Genomic DNA, 21750 nt, shown 5'->3' on the forward strand with positions numbered 1-21750 from the left:
GTTTGTTTCTTTCCTCTATTTTGTCTCTTTTGGAGTTACTATTTATTAGTCTGACCTGAGTGGTTCCTTTAAATTATAGGTTGTAAATGTGACCATGTGGTTGCACTGATTTAAAAATCATCAATTACTCCTAATTGTGCATTGAAGAGAATTGAAGCTTTTTAACCTGCCTTACATCTCTGACCTCCTTTCGTGTTCTCTGGCCTCATACCCTGAGGTCTAATGATACTGTTCTGCTTCCATTCCGTACCTGCTCCATCTGTCTCTATTCTGACACCAACCCCATTCAATTTAATGCTTTGGTGCAATTACTTATGCTACTCCCTCTGCCTGAAAGAGCCTTCCAGCATCTGTTCACCTGGCTAACTTTCATCCTTCAAGGTTCAGCTCAACCAACTCTAGGAAGCATTCCCTGAAGCCCAGATCCAGCTAAGAAGCCATTCTCACAGTTTCCAAAGTCCTCTAGTCTGGCCCTGTCATAATGCTGGCCAGATAATTGTGAAATGGCCTGTTGACTAGACTCAGACCTCCTCAGTGGCAGATCTGGTATTTTATGCAACATGGTCTCCCTGGTATATAGCACAATGCTTGGTGTACAGTAGGTACCCCATATGAACCAAATTGCATTTTTCTTGCAAACTCTCTGTGTCAATTAGTATACAACCAAAATAAACAGAAACTATCCTTATTATAAAAAACAGAGGAATTTTAATGCAGGGAACCCTTTGCATTGATGATGGAAGAGCTAAGAAGCTCAACAGGGAATAAAGAGGCAAATCAGAGAATAGCCAACAGTAGGAAGTTGGTCCCATCCCAGAGAGGAGGTGAAGTTGCCGGAACGACAGGGTTGGGGCCTCCAGATCGAAGCTGGAACCAAGCTGGGAAGAGCTGACTCTCTATTGCCAAATCTGATGCCCAAACCAGAGACAGGGAGAGAAATGTGGTGGGTTTTCCCTATCTTCTGGTCTACATTCTTGGGCCATCTGTTCTCACTGACTGCATACAGTTGGCAGTCAGCCTAGTGAGGCATCCGGTGGTGGGCAGCCTCCCTGTGATACAGGGGAGGGCGATGAAGGGATCTGAGGGTGAACAGGCCTGTGGAACCATCTCCCTCTGCAAAGAAGTAAGAGGTAGAAAGTAAAACTACTTGGTTTTACTAAAGTACCATGGGTGTCATCATGTACTCCTTTGAATTAGTATTTACTTAAGGTAGTAATTCATGACTTTTACCTGCCTGTAACATACATTTGAGATGAAGGTGATTTGCAGAGTACATTGCCATGAGTTTCACGAACGTGCCCAGGGTTATTAGCCATTGCCAATGCATAACTCTCCTCTCCTGTGACTCAAGAAGGACATTGGGATTCATGAAGCGGCATTGTTCTGAGAGATAGAAAAGAGTAAATCAGTGCGGATTAATTCCCAGTTACAGAGACACATTTCATAACCAACCCAACTGTCCCAGTTTTCTACCACAGAGGGACTGAGAACCACAGGGTTTGGTTACAATGCTCTTGCTTCACGTCCAAATAGGGCAAGGCCATGTCTAAAATTAGAGTGAAAAACTAAAGGAAGATTCCAGAGAATTCATGTGAGAAGGACTTTGCCTCACTATTTTTTGATGGACAATTGCTTTAAAGGTGAACTTCAACTTGCCTGTATAGATATCAATTAGAACGGACCATAGAGATGAAATATTTTAGGGAAACAAAATGTTGTGTAGGTCTTACATTCTGTGAGTGGTTCAACCTGTAAGGATATAGTATACTATAGTATATAATATCCTGTATGGATATACAATATCATGTATATCCATACAGGATATAGTATTCCTGGGGTTCTGATGTGTCCTAGCACTCTCCCCCCATACTGGAGCTAGTATTTTTAAAATATAAAATAATACCTATTTCTTTTTGATATTTGACAATCCATTTTATTTTGGTTAACCTGGGCTGTTGTGAACTCCACAGTAATTATTTTAAAAGAGTTAAGTCTTTTAAAATTATTAAATCACAAGCACTACCTGTTTCTCTTCAGAACTGACATTATATTTTTAAAATTCAGGGAAGAAGAAATAAAGAAGTCATGGAATCTTGGGAATTATATTGGTGATTATTTAATCACGTGGGTGCTGAATCCATAAAATATCTCCTTTTGTTAAAATCCCTATTTGACATTTAAAAATATAGAGATTCAAAAGTGCCCTATCTTATCTTCAGCGTGCTACATATCAGAATTTTAAAAGTATTTATTTGTTTACATGTCTGATGTCATTCCCTACTCACAGAGATGGGGGGGGGCAGTGTCCTTTTGTCTTGTTCTTTGCTCTGTCCCCAGTGCCTAGAACAATGCCTGGCAGAGAGAAGTGGCTGGAAAATTAGTTGTGGGCGACTCACGACTTTCCTTTCTGCCTTACTCTGGCATGAAATATGAGAAAGGTAAAGAAGTGATTGACCTTACTGGCCGCCACTTTCCACTTTCTCAGTTAGAGGGTATCTAGAACTTGCTCCCCTCCACTGAGCTGGGCCAAGCCTTGAACAACCACTTATGTGTGTAGGCCCTAAAGGAAGAGAGGGGCCATTAATTGCAAGTTGTTTTTCAGTGTTACCAAAAGGTTACCGCTATTAATTATGACATATATTTGAAGAGAAGAAAGTCCTGTCTATATGGCAATAGATTCCACGGTGTCTAATTTGTTTGCTGTAATAAGGCCAGGCTCAGTCATCGATGAATCCATCATCCACGTCTTGTATGCCGATGACACCAGCTCAGTCTCTCTCTCTCTCTTTCTCTCTCTCGATAATGGTATTGCATACAGAAATGGGTGCTGGGCCATGTATTATTAAGCTCCATAAACACATTGCACATTAATTGCTACTGCTGTGCAAGAAAACAGTTTTTTCCTTTTTGCAGTGGAGAGTTCAGTAATTTATACATGATGACTCAAGTTATGTCTCTAGGTAGCCGGTGAAATGGTGCTAAATCAATCCATATGGTCGGTCTCTGCAAGAGAATCATTTGTCTAACCTGCATGTTCGAAAGATACTGGGCATCTCAGCCTCACACAGTTCTTTCCTTCTGTAAATGGACTGGCCCTTGGGGTGATGTGTCTACATACCTGTTGGAGAAAAAAAATAGAAATAATTACAGGATCAATTGGAACAAAAAATAAATGCTATCTCAATTAATTCAAATGAATAGAACTTTTCTTAGATTTTCTTTTCTGTGTGTGTCCTCATTCTAGTATGCACATCATGGTCTGAATGTTCCATTTCACCTTTCTGGCACCAACAAAGGCTCAGTTCAGAGGAATAAACAGCTTCTTATCAAGGCAGGGGGGCGGGGCTGAGCTCTTGGCTCCCCAGAGAACTGGATGTGAAGTCAATGCCATCCTTTGATGACCCTCTTTCTCTGTGTCTTAGGGCCTCGCTTGAACTCTCTGTTTTCATTTTCTTACAGTTCCGCAGCTAACTTATTACCTTTATGATTATTTCAGGATACAGTTTCGAAAGAACATGATCAAAGAAAGCACCTCCTCTTTCACTCCCTCTCTGTCTCACCAACGCATGGCTCGCTGTTCTTTTGGTTTGGTTTGTTTGTACTGACTGAGGTACAAGAACCCTCCATTAATGATGAGGGCTCACCTGTGTTTTATAAACAAAAAGATCCATCTTAAATGGTAGATTCGGCATTTTGTTTTCCTATGCATCCACATAGCATGTTTATATGGAGTTGCAGACTAAGGAATAATCTGATTTACACAGATATATCAAAACTTGGTAATTCTTAATTTTCAGAAGCCTAATTGGAGAATATTTTCAATTTTCTTTAATGGACAGTGAGAAAAATGGGTCATATAGAATGCAGCCTCCTGCCTCTGGCCCTCGTCTAAGCCTTATTCTGATATCATTATTGCCTCTTTTCCCTTACACCATTCTATTTGACTCTGGTTGGGTAGACAGCTGTAGTAACCACAGCATAGAGGTGATCACATAACCCAAGACTGGTTAATCACAGTACTTCATCCCCTTGGTTAGGGTGATTGCTCCAGTGTTGGGTTTAAGACTTAAACCAAGGTAATGTGAATTTTGTCATGGTATTTTCTATGTGGACATACTCTCTTTCTCATCTCAGGCTCTGGCTGAGATAGTATGAGCCTAGAGTTGTCCAACTGTGCCCACCATTCCCTGGGCCCATCCTTGCTTACAGAGGGAACATCCTGTAAGGAGAAATGAGTGTCACTCATGGCAAGAAGCAATGGTAGGGTGGGAGGGGAGGGAGGGAGAGGGAGAACATTCAAAACTAAAAGTGAGCTAATGAGAACATTTCTGTGCCCATATTCCATCATTCTGTGTAGCTAGCTCTTCCTCTGGACTCCTTTTGTTAAGTGTGCCCATTATTTCAGTTGGCTTTGAGTTGGTTTTCGGTCACTTGCAACCAGATAGGTTGAGACTCATATAAACACTTGACACTAAACACCAATCACTGCCTTACTTGCCAATGTGAGTGCAATGAAGTTCCAGATTCTTGGGAGAGCCACCCCTTCAGAGAAGGGCAGAATGGCTCTGGAGTTCAGCCTGCCTATGGAGAATTCAGGCAGCTCATGAAGACAGTGAGGAGAAGGTGGTAGGAGGCTGTACTTACACCTTAACCCTGGATACAAGTAACTTGTTATCTTCCCTGACACCCTGGTATTCTTCTGTCATCCGCTTAGTCTTCTAGGATATAGCTTTCCTTTCCCTTAGTTCCTTTTTGCCTCTCTCTCCATCTTAGCTGTCAACAGTTGCTTCTTAATTTCTTGTTCATGTCTTTTGTGTCTGTGTCCCCTATTCTGAGAGATATATGCATGGGTGGTAAATTATCAAGTCATGCTGACTCTTACCTTTGAGATACTGGGTAAGGAGCCCGGGGAAATGTATCTCCCTTACTTCTCTAGGAATGTGGGGAGCAAGGCAGCCATGATCATTTGATAATTTAGTGATCAAAATCTTCCCCCACAACCCTGATCTCTGACTTCTATAGATTTATGACTATGCTTTGGGAAGATTAGCTGTCTTCTCTGCGGAAGGCTCAGGGTCAAACCCTAGGCTTATAACGTGGCCTTGGAAACATGAATCATGGCTGGGCGGAATAGGGGGTGAGCAGGGGGAGACTTGTCTTCATCCTACCTCCCAAACTCTGTCATCATCTTTCAGATGGTTCAAGGACTTGCTTTTGGATAATTTCTTGGATATGTGGTCATTTTTGATAGCTATGGAGAAGGAATGCAGAAGATAGAGCCCTTCAAGGTGACTTGAAACATGAGGTCTCCCAGTTATCACCCTTGTTGCTAGAACTGCAGGTGCGATATATCATTCATGTGGGGCGAGGGAAGTGGGGAGAGAGGAAGGAGCAGGACTCTGAGTCAGGTTGGGTGAAATACCAATGTTGCTCTAACTAGCTCTGAGGCCCTGGGTGTGTTCCCTGTGTTTTCCAGCTCTCAGATTAAGCATCTGTGAAATGAAGGAAGAGGTAGTACCTGATTGACAGAGTTGTTGTGTGAATCAGAAATGAGATAATAAATATGAAAATAGTCTGTGGATGGAAGCTAGTGGCCTAAATACAAGGCACTGTTCTTGTTAATGTGCCACACTTCAGAAACAGCACCGTCTAGGAGGGCAACACAAAATCAACTCTGCTTGATGGAAGATGTTTATTTGGATTTTTTTTTTCTATAAAATAGCAGTTTGTGGAGGTAGACAATCTCGCACTCAAAATTTTCGTATAGTTTCAAAATGAAAACCTGTATGACTATACCAATGGGGATAGGTGAAAACTACTGATTGAGCTAGCAGGTGCATTTATTTTAAGAAGCAATCATTCTACTTAAGATTTGTCAATATGTATTTACTAGTTTGATGCATTCAGAATTATTAGTTCAGACTGTATAATTTCAGAAAACTTCATGTTGACATATAGACACTTGAAATTCTACTGGTTATTGTGGCCATGGTTAGAGGTTTTCCCCAGGGAGAAATTGGGATGCCTGTTCTCTTCTTTGCAACATGTGGGCCTTTATACCACACACATGCATGTACATACACATACACACACTTGACAGATGACTGGGTGCAGAAGTGTCTGTGATAAGAATTAGGGTCTTTATAAATCATCTTGGAGCTTGCGTACTCTGGAGTTTGAATTTGCACCATGAAAATGGCCACTACCCTTGGCCATTAGGTCAGATGATACAGCCTGTTGCAGGCACTATGTCTAGACATCTCCAAACCCCAGGGACAATGAGCTAGGAACGTGTTGCAACATTCAGGTTCAACACTTCATAGGACTAAAATGTGCTGTCCATCACATGCCTACTGATTTATCACAAAACTACTCAGATGTCACAGACACATGATGAAAAAGATCATTATGACATCCTAGGACACTCTGCCCTTTTTTATGGTTAATTTTGAAAAATGACCCCAGAATAGTTAATTAAAAACGACAACAACAAAAAAGATTCTTCATGCCAAAAGAGTTCTGAAAATAATAATAATGTCTTTTTTACTTGGCTTCCTTTCCAGATACACCAAAGGAAAAGAGATATCTGCCCAAGAGCAGATTATAAGGGGAATCCAGAAAACATTTTCGAAAGAGTTCACCAATTTTTTTTTTCACATGTATAAAAAATGATTCTGTCAAAACAGGGAGGCCTGGATATTCATTAATTAATTCTTATTTCATTAAGAATTCCGTCTAGCCAATTACTGAGAATTCTGTGGAATTATTTGGTAAAAATAAATAGATAAATACAGAGTGGGCAAAAACAAGTAATTAAATGTATGTGGCATCATATTCATCCTCTAAGTACATTCTTATGAAGGGAAAGCAGTGAAACAAATGGATAATCCATTAGCTAAGTCTGGTTAAGAAGGAATAAACACGAGAGTTCCATGGGAAGTCAATGCTCCTGTTGCAAATTATTTTATTTCCTCTGCATTTAATTCTGATTTTCTGATTAATGCCACATAGGCTTAAAATACAGGCTATCAAGCTTCTTGTGGGAGAAAAGGTAAGGATTAAAGAACAACGGAAGAAGACCTGGAGAGAATGACAGTAGAAGGACAGAAGAACAAAAGAGAAGGAAGAGGTGAATGGAAAACTGACAGGAGTTGGGAGAAGGAAATGCAGGAATCTGACTGAGGAAGATGGGGCCTCAAATGAAGAACCCCCAGAGAAACCTGCCTTTCACCCAGTATAAAATGGAAAACCTTCTCTTAGAGGCCTAGGGTTATTGAAAATTTGATGTCTTGTGGGGGGCACGTGGGTGGCTCAGTAGGTTAAGCATCTGACTCTTGATTTTGGCTCAGGTCATGAACTCAAGCCCTGTGTTAGGCTCTGTGCTAAAAGTGGAGCCTGCTTGGGATTCTCTCTCTTTCTCCCCTTGCTCCCCTGCTTCCTTGATGTTCTAATGCATTTAATGTGCTCTCTTTCAGAACATACATCTCTCTCTTCAGCTTCCAGGGTAAGCCCAAGTGTCAGGTGAAATATGTAAACTTCTCTCAAATACCTACCTTGTGTATCTTCAGGAAGCTTTTGCTCATGGAGAATCCCCACTTTCTAATGGAAGAAGATGGGAGACTCTGAAGGGCAGGGCTTCATGCTGAGTTAGTCTCTCTTGAAGGAAAACCTTCAGACTATTTTCTGTGAACAGGAAAAAAATGGAGATCTAGATTATAGCTATTAGCCTAGTAGGAATCCGGAGCAGAAGCAAATATGCAAGTTACAACGTGAAGATTTTCTTCCCATAAAGCACACCTACAGAAGGTGAGCCTAAAGTATGGGCTCTAGTCAATATCCTCAGCTGTCTTGAAGAATAAAGCAGACTAAATGAGAAACGTGTACTCAAAAGTACTTTAAAAGAGATGAAGTATGCTGAAATATGATACTTCAGCAATGAAAACTACATTTAAAAAAATATTTTATTTATTTATTTGACATACAAAGATCACAAGTAGGCAGAGAGGCAGGCAGAGAGAGAGAGGAGGAAGCAGGCTCCCCGTGGAGCAGAGAGCCGAATGCGGGACTCAATGTGGGGCTTGATTCCAGGACTCTGGGATCATGACCTGAGCTGAAGGCAGAGGCTTTAATCCACTGAGCCTCCCAGGTGCCCCAATGAAAGCTATTTTAACTGCTATTTTGTAGAGAAGATGTTGTGCTTCAGTTTTCCACCTTGTTTAATCCAGGGCATGTTTCATCTTATTTGATCATCTGACTTTTAGCCCATAAATGGGATCCTATCTATCATTCACCATAAATGTGGGAATACCCAAAATCTCTGATTTTGTCATGGATATCAGGACTCAGACAAGGACATTTGTTCTCATGGGTTCCTAACTGAAGAAACTGAACTTGGAGCTCAGCCACTGAGGTCCAGAGAAGCTAGGTGACCTGCCCAAACCCAGAATTGGCTCAGGTCTCCTGACTCTCTGCCAAATGTTCCCTTGTAGAGTAGATACTGGATAGCCCAGTGACTACAAAGTTGGGTGGCTCATTCTGTGTTTATGGAAATAGGGAGGTTCCTCTAAGTCATGTAACCAGGAGTCTGGAAGAAATGTTCTATGAAGAGATGGAAAAAGCGTGGAGGTCTTTGGATCCATAACCATAGTCTTGAGCCTCCATACTATCTCACTTTTCAAGGGATTGAGTGCAAATATAGTCTTGTGGAAACCTAAGATCCTTTTGTTCCTTCATGTTCAGGTTCCTTAGCAGTTCCAACATGCACAAAACTGCAGGAGCTCAAGAACCACAAAGACAGCAACCATGTGGCTATTGGTCAGATGAAGAACAACAATTCCTCCTCAGCCTGGCTTGGTCAGTGTTCTCCTTTGTTATGAGGTGGCTTTTACATGCAGAACTATGACTTTAGTTGAGTGAAAAGAATACACTCTACCAATCTCATTTTAGAAATCCTAGGAAATCATAGATAGAGAAAGAGGTTACTTTATGGAATCCAACATAATATTTCTTCAGTGGTTTGTGTATGAAGACTAGAAGTCCCATGCAATTGCAGTCTTTTGGATATCATCCCAGATCACTCACTGTCACTAGCACAGGGCAAGGGTGTTTCTTATTCTCCTGCTGCATCCTGTGTGTTGTGTGTTCCTGCCCTTTCCCCAGTCAGGCTGCATAAAGGAATCACTGTTTGCTGCCAATCATTTCAGTCTCACTGAGGACAAAGGTCTGTGACACACTGGCTGGCAGTTTTGTATCCACAGGGCATGGAGTCGGGACCCATGACATCTCTGCTAGCTTCAGGACCACAGCTTGGTTCTTTACCATTATTCTACTTGAATGTTTCTTTCCCCTCTAGTTATTGAGTCTGTGCTGTCTCCTACCTGGCACATGTTGGTTCTTAGAGATGATGTCGTTGAGTGACATGTAAAAATTAAGTTTCATATCCACTCAGACGACATTTCTGTTAAATCTTCCTTTATGTCCTTTTTTGTAATTAATAACTCCTTTATCTTCATCCCATATTTATTGTTCCATTTAAGTACAAATCACAGGGTACCTTGTTTTATAAACAAATAAACTATGTCATTCCTTCCTGGACAGAGAGTGGGTTTAATTTATCCTTGAATCCCAACACCCAGCACAGTGCCTTTGCATATGGAACGAGTAGTGGCAGAGATGGGGAGTGCACTTGCTGGTTCTCCCTCCTTGGGTGGCATTAAGAGGAAACTTCTCTGTCCCTTGCAGGTAGGTAGGGCTATATGACTAGGTCTTGCCAACAAAATGAACAAAAGTGACATGCATCACATCTAGGTTGAGTCAGTGAAAGGTCTGTGTGACCCTCCAGCTTTTTCTTCTCTGCTTTGATGACTGTGCTGATGTTGAGATGGCAGAAACAAAAGAAGAAAATAGGACAAGAAGAAAAGCAAAAAGAAAAAAATTGGCCTGGAAAATTGTTCTAAGCAGAAGAGAGTTTACATAAGCAGAAAATGAACTTTTGCTGCATTCAGCCACTGAGATTTTAGGGTTTGTTTCCCTAGCAAGGCTGGTCTTTTCTGCCTAGTACAGATGGTCCATAATTCATGGATTTGCATGGCAAGTCTGGATATCTACAGATGCATCTGCTTGAATGATACAACTTTTTTGCACCTTCCATTTTTCTGTCTTAATACAACTAAGTGAAGTTGAAGTGAAGTTGAAGACCTTTCACTTCATATGTATGAAGTTGCATACAACTTCATTTAAGTTGTATTGGGAACTCTGAATGAGAGAGTATAAGAAGTTGTTAAATTCTACAGAGGCTAGTTGAAAACAACTGGGCAAAAGTCAACATCCAATTCAATTTTGTTGTTACCTGGCCTAAGAAGGACTATAGCCTTTTGGAAATTAATAAATATTTTTAGCAGATGGGAAGGTACCATATCTCCCCCAGGAGTTGCTGTACTTTTAACTATTAGAGAAATTTACAACCCCAGTGGCTTACCTTTTCTACCTTGACACACGCTGACTATACTTAATTGGGCTCCAAGGGCTCTATGGAATATGGGGAGACTCCAGGTTACTCAATGACTTTTCATTCCCTATATACCAATTTTACTCTGTTCATGTGTAATGGGCACCTTAATGTATTTATTACAGATGTGTATTTATTCTGTATACACATGTAATGATCATATAATATGTACCATTTACAGATTATTTCTAGGAGCTTAAAAAATATTAGAAGACAATAGATGTTTCCAGCTGACCTTATTTTTTGTTGCTATAATCTCTGGGAATAATCTGTCACATTGAAAGGGACTTTTTTCTGCCTAAACCTCATGCAAGGTATTTCTTCTCTCTCCACATCCATTTCCTTCTTTGGAACGTGGGGATAATACTTATTCTTCAGATTGTGTGGGGACCTGAGGAAAATGTAAGGATCTACTCATTCCTTGGCAATCTGTAGATATTTCACAATAGTAATTGATAATAATTATATATTATACTCATGTAGAACTTTAGCATTTAAACATAATTCACATTTTTAAAAAATTCAATTCACCCTCACAATGGATTTTGGCATAGGTTTTATTACGTCCTTTTTGTAGTAGACAAAAGTGAGACCCAGAGAGGGTACTGTAGCTTGTACAGAGTCACAGAGTAAGAAGTACTGGGAGTGAAAACTACGCTTCAGAGCTGGGACTGAAAACTAGGCTTCCAACTCACCTTGCTGATGTAACTGGAAAGTACCTTGAAAGCAGTGGTTAAGAGCAGAGATGGGAGGAAAACAGTCTAGGGTCAAAAGCACAGAGCCTGGCAGAAAGTAAGAGTTCAACACGTGGCCACTGTTATTGTATTGTAAGTACCAGGGACCACTAATTATGTCTTCAAGTTGATCTACCTTAAAGTGAATCCTCAGGGATCCTTTGACCTTATCCAAGTAACTGCTGTAAATAAAGCTGTTATGGTGTGTGGACTATGCTGTGGGTTATCAGAGCGCTGGAACAACAACAACAACAAAGAACAAATTACTGAAAACTATCCTGTTGTGTACACTTAGTCTGTGGCTAGTCACCCATTGGACCAGAAAGCCACTCTCTGCATACTGAAATATTAGAAATAAAATATGGCCCCTCTCTGTGGTGGAGTAAGAGAAACAGAGGTTTATTCCTTGAAATGAAGATGTATCATGTCTCGTATGCCTCTGTTCCTCCAAGATGCCAGAGAGTGCATGTCAATATTTATGCCATCGCAACACTCAAATTAGCTTCTCTAATAACCAAGCTGAAAAACACACCCTCCATGTAGCCTTTTCTCCCACATACAGCATTCTTCTGATAGAGGCATTCATTTCAATTAATGCAAAAGCAGAGGGGTTTGAGCTGCCCATCCATTTGGCAAGGGATTTGGGAATAGGATCAAAGTTGGTTTTATTTCAGTAGGGTCTCTGGTGAGCTGTTAATTACTTGGGTTTCAAATCAGATGGCATTTGAAATAGAATATTGAATTACACCTGTGTTTGGGGGTCAGTTTATCTTCTGATATGAAGGTAGATTTGTGGCAGGAAGGAACAGGAGGAAATGAAGTTAGCTTTCTTCCTGTGTTTGATGGGGGAAAGGTCTTTGTTGCTAAAATATTCCTCAGGGCTTTGCATACTGGGCTAAACCAATAGGGAAAATTATGTTTCAGGAACTTTTGAGCCAGAGCAAACCTCTATTTATCCCTCAAACAGATTACAAAATGTAATCTTAGACTTGTTAATAGGAAATATGACTTGCACATACATACATACACACAGACATATACAGACATATATGGCATTGAATACTTAAGGTAATTGAAAACTTAGTTTGGTGGGAAATGGAATAGCGGAATTAATGTTTCTGAGTAGTCTACTATTTATCTCAAACACTAAGATTTTCATTTTCTTGAAAATAAGCTTTTGTTTACTCATTTACACTTGTCAGAGGAAGGTATCTTATTCTGGAATATTTCACTTGCTCCCTTCTCTCCAAATACTCATCTCTTTTCTGTTCCGTGAGTGCCCACACCCTTCCTTGCCTCAGAGTGCTTGTTTCTTCAGCTCCATCTGTCCATGGTGCTCATTGCTGGCTGTGTGTGCTACACCTTTCTGGTTTCAACTTTAATCTCGCTCCGCCAAGAGGCTTTCCCACCCACTGACTCTGTCTTGTAACCCTATTCATTCCTTCAAAGCATTGACCTCAGTCGGCATCTATCTTATTTATTTATTTGTCTCATATAAATGGTCTTGGCCATGAGAGCAGGCAGGGGCTCGGATTATCCGCATAGCCCACAACTTCTGTCCTTAACACTGTATCAGGCATGTGGTGAGCAGTGTCTCACGTTTATTTAGTGAATGAATGAAATACTGGATGACTGAACAAACCACGGCCAAACCCTTTTTTTTCACAGAGCACAGACCAAACCATTAGGAGTGTATGATATTTGGGTTCAGTCCTTATAATTTAAAATGTAATTTTATGAAATTGTATAGTAGTGGAAAAACTAACAAAGCTGTGTGTATAGATGCCACCATTTTTAAAAAAGATTTTATTTATTTGACACAGAAAGAGAGAGAGAGTACAAGCAGGGGGGAGGTGTAGAGGGGGAGGAAAAAGCGGGCTCTCCACTGAGCAGGGAGCCCAATGCAGGGCTCCATCCCAGGGTCCTGAGTCTTAGGCAGATGCTTAACCAAATGAGCTACCCAGGTGCCCCTAGATTCCATCATTTTGGCCCAAGAATGTTTTGACAACACCATGCATTTGGGAGCTGAGCTATTCATATGATAAAATTACTATAGCTTCTCTCTTGGTGTCACTCAGTGTGGGTCTTTGTTTCTACCTCCTTGTAGGTGTCTCCTCTTGTCTTCCGTCTCCTCTTCATATCCTGCTTTTTGCCCTTATTTCTGTCTCTCAAAAACTGCTGACAATTTTCTCATGGGTTACAAATACAGGCTATCTTTCTTTTATCAAATTCATAATGGCTATTACTGGTAGAACCGATTGCAACAAAATAATACTGACAACAATGCAACTGCCTGTGGTAGAATTTGTTATTGGCTAAAAAAATTGATGGCAAAATGAAATCTCCTTGACAAAATTTAGATGGCAAAATTTGATCTGGGAAAATTGAACTTTGTGGAAATAAAGAAAACTCAAAATGGCAGAAGCCATAACTGTTAAAATTGGATGTGACTGAAAAAAAAAAAAAAAAAGCAAAAACAACCCGATTTAAAATTTCTAAGGAAAAGGATTGATATTGACCAAATAATATCAGTGAAATGAAAATAACGACAAGATAAAAGCATTTGCATTGTTTAATCAAGGGGAGAGATGACTGGGATAGCTCAATCAATAAATCTTATTAAAGTACAGGAAAGACAATTTATTGTGCTGAAGAATGGACAGCTGTTCTTTTTTGGTAATAATTTTAAAAAGGTCCAAGAATGCAGCAGGGAGTTGAGAAAGAACTTCCTGTCCACAAGGGGCTTGGAGCCCTGGAAGGCAGGTGGTGGGGGCAGGGAAGATGGGAGGATAGAGTGTAGGAGTGCGTGTGGGGGGCGCTCTTCCTGAAGTTTCTGGAATAACGTGTAGCAGAAAGCTATCATTTTGAGGTGGTTTTCATACATTCTTTTCTGACTAAAGACTCAAAGATGAATTAGGAGGTTTTGCTCCCTGGAATACTCCTTAAGACCCATATTTCTATGATTCTATGACTTTTTAAATTCTGTTTTGCTCTTTGGTAAGAAGGTGAAATTATGGTATTTAGAAAATAAAATAAGTCATTTTATATCTTGGTATTCAAACTTTTAGTTTTGCTTAAATGTTTCTTAAAATTGTTGTGTTCTTATGACCCAGGGTTTGTAGCTCCAGTATCTTTCAGGAATTCATTTTATGTATGTGGAATTCTGCAAATAAAGTGGTCATGGTGATGACTATTAAGGACTGTTGTTTTAAATTTGGAATAATGAAAGTTTTTACTCCGTAGGAGAAAGAATCCAAGGATTGGGGAAATAAAAATGATTCATTCTAATAGCAAAAATGTAACTGTTGGTTTTTACGAGATAAAATATTTGGGCCCTATAGACAAAGAATCTTTGATAAGCGCCTTATCTGTGAAAAAAGAAAGATGCAGAAAATTATATGACTGGTTGTAATTGCTAGTCCTATAAGTCCGTAGTAAAGGTTGTGCCATAAAGGTGGAGTGGTAGAATGAGTGGGAAGGTAGGTCCCCTGGAACACCCAGAGGACAGGAAGTGGCTCTAATCAGGATGGGAAAAACCAGTAGTGTGAATGGATCAAGATAGTGGCTATCAACAGTAAGTTGTGGTTGCCCTTCTTTGACGAATGGTAGAGTCACACTTAACTTCTTTGCTCCCCGTGTGGGGGCATCACATGAGAAGCAGTAACTAAGTAAGGAACCGTGGCATCCAAGAAGGAACAAGCAAAGTTATCTAGTAAATGGAAGGATGTTGTTGATTAGAGAGGTCTTGGGGTGCTTGGGTGGCTCAGTCAGTTGAGCATCTGTTTTCAGTTCAGGTCATGATCCTGGAGTCCCAGGATTGTATCCCACACTGGTGTCCCTGCTCAGTGGGTATCTGCTTCTCTCTTCCCCTCACCCCACTCTTGTGCTCTCTCTCTCAAATAAATAAATAAAATCTTTAAAAAAAGAGGTCTTGAGAGGAGATTCTAGGTTGTTTCCAAGTCATTGCATTCATTCAAATCCTTGGAAATTCTAGGGTATTGAAAGAGCTAATGCATTCCATGGACACATTTCAGAAAAGTAAAACTAGCAGTGTTAAAGGATTTTCAGACTGAAGCACCAGAAATTCTAAGCTACTTTTAGCCTGATGTTAAGAATAGATGATAGAGTATATTTGTTTTCAAAAATCTATTTATTTATTTGTTACCATATAGAGTTACAGAATTTTTTCTCTTGTGATGAGAGTTTTTAAGGTCCACTGTCTTAGGAAATTCCAATATGCAACACAGCATTGTCAACCATAATTACCCTGCTATACATTATATCCCCATTATATTCCCCATTGTATCCTTCATTTTATAACTGGAAGTTTGTACCCCTGGACTCCTCTTACCTACTTTGCCTACATTCCACCCTCTGTCTCTAGAAACCACTAATCTGTTCTGTGTACCTATGAGCTTGGTTTTTAAAATTTTGAAAATTATTAAAATTATTTAGATTCCACATGAGTGAGTTCACACAGTGTTTGTCATTCTCCAACAACTTTCTTTTTCTTTTTTAAAGATTTCATTTATTTATTTATTTATTTATTTATTTATAACGGGGGGGGGCAGCAGAGGGAGGGCGAAATCTCAAGCTGACTCTATGCTGAATGAGGGCCCTGACATGGAGTTCAATCCCATGACCCTGAGATCATGATCTGAGCCAAAATCAAGAGTTGGACACTTTACCAACTCAAACAACCTAGGTACTTCTCTGTCTGACTTATTTCACTTAGCATAATGCACTTAAGATCTATTCATGCTGTTACAAATGACAAAATTTCATGCTTTTTATGGTTGAATAATATTCCAGTATGTGTGTGTGCGTGATAGTTTCTTTCTCCATTTATCTGTTGATGAGGCTTATGTTTCCATATCTTGGCCATTGTGAATAATATTGCAATGAACATGGGGGACGCATATATCTTTTTAAGTTAATGTTTTCATTTTATTAAGATAATTACCCAGAAGTGTAATTGCTAATCATCTGGTAGTTCTAATTTTTAATTTTTTGAGAAACCTCTGAACTGTTTTCCATAGCAGCTGCTCCAATTTACATTCTCACCAACAGTGCACAAGGGGTCCCTTTTCTCATAGCTTCGCCAGCATTTGTTATTTCTTTTTTTTTTTAAAGTTTATTTTTTTATTTGTCAGAGAGGGGGAGAACAAGCAGGGGGAGCAGCAGGCAGAGAAAGAAGCAGGCTCCCCGCTGAGCAAGGAGGCCAATGCAGAGCTCCATCCCAGGACCCTGGGATGGTGACCTGAGCTGAAGGCAGAAGGTTAACCAACTGAGCCACCCAGGTGAAACAGCACTTGTTATTTCTTATCTTTTTGCTAGTAGCCATCCCTAACAGGTGTGAGTTGGTATCACATTGTGGTTCTCATATTCATTTCCCTGATGATGAGTGACATTGAACATCTTTTCGTATACCTGTTGCCCATCTGTACGTTTCCTTAGAAAAAAAGGCCCTCTGCCTATTTTTTAAATCAGATTATTTGTTTTTTCCTTAGAAAAAAAGGCCCTCTGCCTATTTTTTAAATCAGATTATTTGTTTTTTTGTTTGTTTGTTTGCTACTGAGTTGTACAAATTCTTTATAGATTTTAGATATTAAACCCTTATCAGATCTATGATTTGCAAAGATTTTTTTTCTTAATCAGTAGGCTGTGTTTTCATTTTGTTGGCAGTTTGCTTTGCTGTACAGAAATGTAGTCTCACATGTTTATGATTGGTTTTGTTGTCTTTGCTTTGGTATCAAAAAAAACACAAAAAACACAAAACAAACAAACAAAAACATTGCCAAGAGCTTACTCCCTATGTTTTCTTCTAGGAGTTTTATGGGTTCAGGTCTTACATTCGAGTCTTTCATCAAATTTTGAGTTAATTTTTGTGGGTAGTGTAAGATAGTGGCCCCGTTTCATTCTGTATATTTCTTTAATGTGACTTTGCGGAGAGACTATTTGTCATCTGTTTCAAATACAAGGAGTACATGTGCCCCTGTTGAAATTACATGAAACAGACTACCTGGGGAAATCATGACGCTTCGTACATGTTATGGTGCCATGTCAGGAAAACAAAGAATATTTTTCTCTCTGCTTACTTTAAAAAACAGTCACATAGCTTATTTAAAAAGTAGCCGCTGTTGTGGCGATGATGCTGATAGACAGGAAAATCTACTAGGATTGGATTAAGTGATTAATGCTGTTTGTTTAAGATTAGGAATGACTAAAGGAGCCATAAGAATACAGCTTGTTTTTTCTTTCCTCGTGATTCTCTTGAGTTTACTATAATGATTAGTAATATAGATGAATATTCATTTTTATATTTTTAAAACTAAAGGGTGGTGATCATGATAATGATTTTATTTTCAAAGGCTATAAAGTAGACTAGAATTTTTATTTGATAACATTTAGACCTTATTGAAATTTAGACCTCAAGGTTCTAACCATGACCTTATCCATCTGGGGTTGATACCCTTATTTCAGGCAAAGTATCACTCCTGCAAACTCAAACTTCTAAATTGACAGTTCATGCCATGGCAACTCTTTTCTTCAGTAGTCTTTGCGTAATTAAAGTTTGATCTGCAGGTAAAAATAGAGAATTGACCTTAAACAAGATGTTTTGGTACTTACATATTCTTATATTAATTTTGCGTCTAGCAGAAGACAGGCTCATCAAGCTAGCTTTGCACAACATTTGGAAAGTGGGCTGCTAAAAGGTTAGTTTATTATAGACACCTAAACTAGTGGTGAATTTCCAAGCCATTTATATTGGTAAGATTAAATTGCCTTATCTGTACTTCTTGCTGAATAGACTTTTTTCTTCTCTTCCTTTGTAAATGGTTTGAAGATAGTTTTTTTTTCTTGCATGTAAAAAACAGTGCTGACAAGTCAATCTAATATCAATAGGATTATAGCCTATGAATATTTTTGACGACTAAACACCCTTACATGGATTTCCTGTTGTCCCCTGAAACACTCTACTGTGGGCAATTTCAACATGGAGCAAAGAAAGTTTTACCGCCAATTTTGTGCCTGAAACACAAGAAAAGATGAACAGACGTCTGCTGCATTAAAAAAGGACACAGGCATGCATTAAATCCCTTATGTCTTACTTTTTAATGATGCAATTGTGAACTATGTTCTTGTTGCATTTGTAATTAGAGGCTGCAGCAGATGGTGAAGACTTATTTTAAAGTGATGTGTCTATTAAAATAAGCCACACTGCCAAATGATTGTTAACTGTAACAGCATCTTTACGCCCCTAAAACACTCCGATTCTTTGTTGATGTGCAGTTGATTACCACAGCTGATTACATATGTGCACATATTTGCTCGGAAATGTATCAGAGATATTTGATATGTGCAATACTTTATTTTAAAGTGTGTGTTATCACAATTATAGATAATGAAGCTTTCAATGAATTATTCAGTCACACTCATCTACAAAGGGAATGCTCTGATTTCCCTTTTCAATAAAATGAGGCATGAATCTTTCTAAACTATTGAGGCTAATTCTCCCTACACTGTGGGAGAAGTCTTGAATGGAGAGTGGGTGAGTTTCTGAGTATTTAAAGATTCAGTATGTACATTCTTATAAAGAGCAGTTTTGGTTTGGGTGAAATCAGTCCATCGATAGTGGTGGAATCGGTCTAAGTGTAGGAACAGAGAGTAATAGACACTGAGGGGGCGCGGTAAAAATGGATGAGAGTATGTAGTCAGATTGATAGTATGTATTACAATAGGTTAGGCAGTGAAAAGAAACAACATCTAAAGCTTGCCGGCTTATAATGAAAAGGTGTTTCTCTCTCCGGGTACATGTTTATCACGGAACATAAAAGGGATTCTGCTCATCATAGTCTGTAAGGACTAGACTGATGCAGGTTACATCTCAACACAGGCTTACACAGTTGCCTCAGTAATGGGAAAAGGATGTGGTCACTTAAATGCTAGCTTTTAAAACTTCTTTGCGAGGGACACCTGGGTGGCTCAGTTGGTTAGGCATCTGCCTTCGGCTCATGTCATGATCCCAGTGTTTCTGGGATCAAGCCCCACATGGGGCTCTCTATTCAGAGGGGAGCCTGCTTCTCCTGCTGCCTCTGCTACTTCCCTTGCTTGTGCTCTCTTGCTTTCTCTGGCAAATACATAAAATCTTAAAAAAACAAACTTCTTTGTCAAAGAGTCACATCAGCACTACTACTCAATTGGCCAGAGCAAATCATGTGACTAAATCTAACATTAAGAGGACATAGAAGTGCAATCCTACTATGTGCCTAAAATATTCAGTGAACAATAGTCATAACGACCTCATTATGTAATTTTCTGCAAGGCTGTGTGCCCATGAGCCAGTTCTTCTACTTAGCTACTGTGGCTACTCCAGTTCTATCATCTTGGTCCTGAAATATCATCAGTTCCACTATTTTATGTTCAACAATCTCCATAAAGACTGTTAGAAAAGGGGAGGAGTAGAGAAGTCTTCTGGTTTAACATTTTCCAAACTGGTTCTCTTCAAAGGTGTCACATTCAGAAATAAGGACTGTGTGGTGGTCAGCTGAGTCCTGGAGTCTTTGGATAAGTTACACAAATTACTTCTCAGAACCTTTAATTTGTTAGGATGAATATTAATGAGGTAAAAACAGCAAGCAGTATTTCTTAATTCTATAGAATCTTTTTTGGGGAGCTTCTTCTGAGATGGTATTTTGTGGGGACACATTTTGGGTAATGCTCCTTAGGACTCTCCCATTGGTACTTGGTTGCATGTTTGGTCACTATTTTAGCTTCTGGGTTGGTGAATACATTAAGGTGCTGGGAGGGGGATAGGCCCAGAGAGGCCGTGTTTATGTTATTGGTAAGGCTTATATTAGGAGGTGAGTTTTTGGGGAGTCAAAAGTTATATGTAGATTTTTGACTCACAGGGGAAGGTGCCCTAACCCGGCTGTTGTTAAGGGTCAGCTATATGAGTATATATGTGTGTGTGCCTGTGCATGCGTGTATTTGTATTTACATACATAAAACATGTAGAACCAGGGACATAATAAAACTGCTATCACAATAATAATGATACAAATAGGTAACATTTTTGAGTACATTGTAAGTATTTCCAAGTCCTGGGCTAGGTTATGGATATCTTATTTTGTTCTTAAAAAACTCTATGAGAAGTGGCTACTATAAATATTTCCATTTTAGAGATGAGGATACTTAGATTCAGATAGGTTAACATATTTTTCCAAAGACCTACAGCTAATAAGAAGCAAAGCTAGGACTAGATGAACCCAGGTGGTTTGATGATGTTCTTAACCATTCTGCCACTATAATAATTATTCCTTATGTTTGGCGGTGTTTAATGGTATATAAAACATGTATGTTGAGATGATACCATTTGTCCTCCACAGAAATGTTTTTAAATGCCACGTTCTCCATGTTTAAAGATAAGGAAACTGAGTCTCAAATAGTTGCATCTTAATTTAAAAGTTGGCAATTCAAGTTCTGGTCCATTCTTTTTCTAATACATGTCTTGTTTCCACCCACTTTGGTTTTATTTAGCTCTATTCCCTTTTCTTGGATTTTCTTCTCCTTTCTCCCCCCATTCTACAATCTGGATTTGTAGCATGTGAACAATAGGAAATAATTGCTTGGGATAATCACAAAAAAGCGCAGAGAAGTATTAATAAAACTGTAAATGATGAATCTAGTCACCTGAGCCCCAAAGAAATTTATGCAAATACCACTGTATTGCATTCAGTTTAATAATCTTCACCCAACACTGTGTGTCAGGTCTTTGGGAGATCAAAGAATGTTCAACACACACACACACACACACACACACACAATATACACACACATGCAGACCAACCCCCCCCCCCCCACCAGCAAAAGATCAAGTGTTTTGGTGACACAAATCCTATCAGATGAACATTACAGGGGGGCTTGATTAGCCAGAGTCACTGTACCCATTTCTCCTCTACTGTTCCTCATAACTTCCCCTTCATTATCCCTTTTTCTAAAAAATATAAAAACAGGGGGGAAGACAAAGCTATAGGGAAATGGGACTGGGCAAAGGGAAGCAAAGACCATGGGAAAGCATGAAAAGGACAGGCTATCGACTCACATGAATATGGTTCACTGAGTGGATTCTTAGCTCTTTCACCCCTGCAGCCAATGCTAGTGCATTCGAGAGGGAACCACATGCAGCCATGAAGGAATGACTTTACTGCATTTTCCACTTAGGCAAAGGGTATCTTGAGTGTAATGGTGAGCAGCTGTCTTTTTGCTCAAATGACATGAAAGGGACAACCCTAGAATTTCAGTACCCACCACCACCATTTTGTGCATGGTTAGGTGACAGCTGTTCCTTATCCTGGGTTAGGCAATGCATGTGAGGAGCAGGACCATACCAGTAAGCAGAGTAAAGCTAGAACCTTCAAGAAACAGAAGAGCCTGAGTGCCTCACAGCTACGGTTCTTCAGAAGTTGCCTAATTTTGCTTGAATAATGAGGTTGCTCTTTTGTAATA

General features: G+C 39.5%; 1 long non-coding RNA gene across 1 annotated transcript in view; it reads right to left on the bottom strand.

The window, feature by feature from the left end:
• Positions 1 to 2206: 2206 nt before the first annotated feature.
• Positions 2207 to 21750, bottom strand: part of LOC116597503 — a 29906-nt gene continuing 10362 nt past the window's right edge. The window contains exons 2-3 of the long non-coding RNA XR_004288645.1: positions 7554 to 7683; positions 2207 to 3118 (exon numbers count right to left, since the gene is read on the bottom strand). This is a non-coding gene — a long non-coding RNA (uncharacterized LOC116597503). The remainder of the gene's footprint in view (positions 3119 to 7553; positions 7684 to 21750) is intronic.

This window comes from Mustela erminea, chromosome 8 (assembly GCF_009829155.1).
Source record: "Mustela erminea isolate mMusErm1 chromosome 8, mMusErm1.Pri, whole genome shotgun sequence".
NCBI lineage: Eukaryota > Metazoa > Chordata > Mammalia > Carnivora > Mustelidae > Mustela > Mustela erminea.